Source organism: Ciona intestinalis, unplaced genomic scaffold (genome assembly GCF_000224145.3).
Source record: "Ciona intestinalis unplaced genomic scaffold, KH HT000754.1, whole genome shotgun sequence".
NCBI lineage: Eukaryota > Metazoa > Chordata > Ascidiacea > Phlebobranchia > Cionidae > Ciona > Ciona intestinalis.
The window spans coordinates 1-2,526 of NW_004191075.1; positions in this window are offsets into that span (position 1 = coordinate 1).

Below are 2,526 nucleotides of genomic sequence, written 5' to 3' on the forward strand. Positions count from 1 at the left end.
TTGTTTTAATTTATCTCATATTCGCCACAAATTATGTTTTTTGTCATGTATGGTAGGGTGGGGAGAAATGGGAAACCTTCATTTTATATTTTCTCATTTTACTTTGTAAACAAAGAACATTCAAAGAACTTCAAAACCGTATCCTCACGACTCTCATACACCGTTGTTATTGTTTAAAACACTATCAGCATATAATACGGTCAAAGTGTCCCCTCTTACCCGACATTATACTTTTAAACTGGTGTTGTGGTATTGGGCAGCACTGGCTGTATTTGTGATTAGTAGAGTGGGGTAAGATGAGCCATATTTTCATTCTCCTTTATCGTCCCATTTGGTAGTAAATATAAAATATTAAAAAAAAGATATATCACCGTATCCCCGCGACTCTTAAAAGAGTGTTGTTAAAAAAACAGAATCGGGAAATATGGGATATTATGTGTTAACGGTATCCTATCTTGCCCACAGTCCTATAAATAAAATTTCCATATGTTTTTACACTCACTTCTCATCGAAGTGTTCGGTCACGAACTGAGTTGTCATTGATGTTTTTCCTACTCCCCCTGCTCCCATTAACACGATCTTAAAGTGACGCATCTTCTGTACAGTAGTAGTTGTGACGACTAAGTGCTTGTGACGTCTGTTGTTGTGAAGGCTTGTTATGAAACCGAAGACGAGCTATATACGTTTACAATGTCGCAGTAGCTCGTCAAATTGTAAATAAAATAATCTTTACTGATATCTAGCAAAGAAATGTCAAATTGTTTAATAGGGTGGGGGGAGATGGGACATCTGTTCATCTTATTTTCTCGTCCAATTTGGAACAAATGACATTTAAAGAGTTATAAGACCGTATTCTCACGACTTACATAGACTGTTGTTATTTGTTTAAAACACGATTAGGATATTTGGATATAATGTGCAAAACGTGTCCCATCTTACCCCACAGTACTATATATAAAACAACAATTATTAAAATAGCGAATAACTGGTAAAATAATAATTTAAACAGTAAATGATCGACTACTAAACTGATAAAAAGTAACTGTACATTTGCGTAACTTATACAATTCTTTTAAACGATATCTAAATCGTGCATCTAATTTTACACCCTATAGTTTATGGCTAGTTGTCAAATCCTAAAACAGCCTGTCACTATGAGTTTCCATGTCCAAACAGGAGCTTTGTGTAAGGCAACCAGAAACAAAAACACTAACTCTGCCTAAATTGGGTCATACCATGACACCACGCATATAATATGTCTAACGTATAATACAGATTTATATTCCTGTGTTGACTCCTGCTACCAACAACGTCTAACCAGTCATTGCGCGTGGGGGAAATACAACAACAGCAACTTGGATATAAACCTTATATACATAGTATCAAACCACCACAATAATATTACTTCAACCCCGCTGTATAAAACACTAATTTTCTGTCAGTTTTAACAATATGAACATAACAGCCTATTTGTATGATACGGTTTCTATCTCTCACGTTTCGGTTTAAAAACTAAAACCATCTTCAGTGATGTCAGAAGTTAAAGTTTGATATAAACCGTACCATACACATAGGCTGCTATGATTGTATTGAAATATTTAACCTCCATTTTTATAATTGGGTTGTCTGTATCCCTGACGCGCTAAATTCGATGAGTTGTTTATTATGATACTTCCCTGCATTACGTCACTTCCTGCGTTACTATTCATGTGTTTCACTGACAGCCAGGTTGCCTCGCTACATGAAAGTCCACAATACTAATACGTGACAACATCTAAGACTAAACTATCTAGAAACCAAAAATAAATCGCACGTTTACTTTGTACTGCATATGCGTGAACCGTTTGGATGTCTTCTATTACTTCGTAAACTGTAACTCATAGAATAGCTTCTGCTGACTGCTGCGCTTTCGTTACTAACTATAGGAATCAGTTTTTCTCTGTGATAGGTTAGGGTGGGGTGCTCCGTGTTTTATTCCTCCTTTATCGCCCCGTTTTTTAGTGAACAGAATATTACAAAAATCTATAACCGTGTCCTGAATATGGATAAATAAGCTAAATGTATCCATCTTACTCGACTTTTATATGCCCTATTGTTATACCAAATACCTAAACGAGTTTTGGCCCCATGTATATATAATTCTATTTAAACTATCATGCTACGCATCAAAATGCGGAAGCTAACTCTATGAGATCGTGTGAAAATAACGCTGTCTTTTGTCACAACGAACATTGTCTATTATCGCGTCAATCAGCCGCTTCCTTGCTAGTACTTGGACTAAGCCTATAAACCAGGGTAGTCTGATGTACATAGGAAACTAATATATTACTGCATACCATATGGCTTATCTGAATATTAAGGTTACTTCTTGAGGAAACTAAAACAGTATATATTTTTACCTTAAAAAATCCGTATAGTAGGGTGGGGGAAGATGGGACACCTTTGACACATAATAACTAAATATTCTGATCGTGTTTTAAACAATTAACAACGGTCTATGGGAGCCGTGGGGATACAGTTTTATAA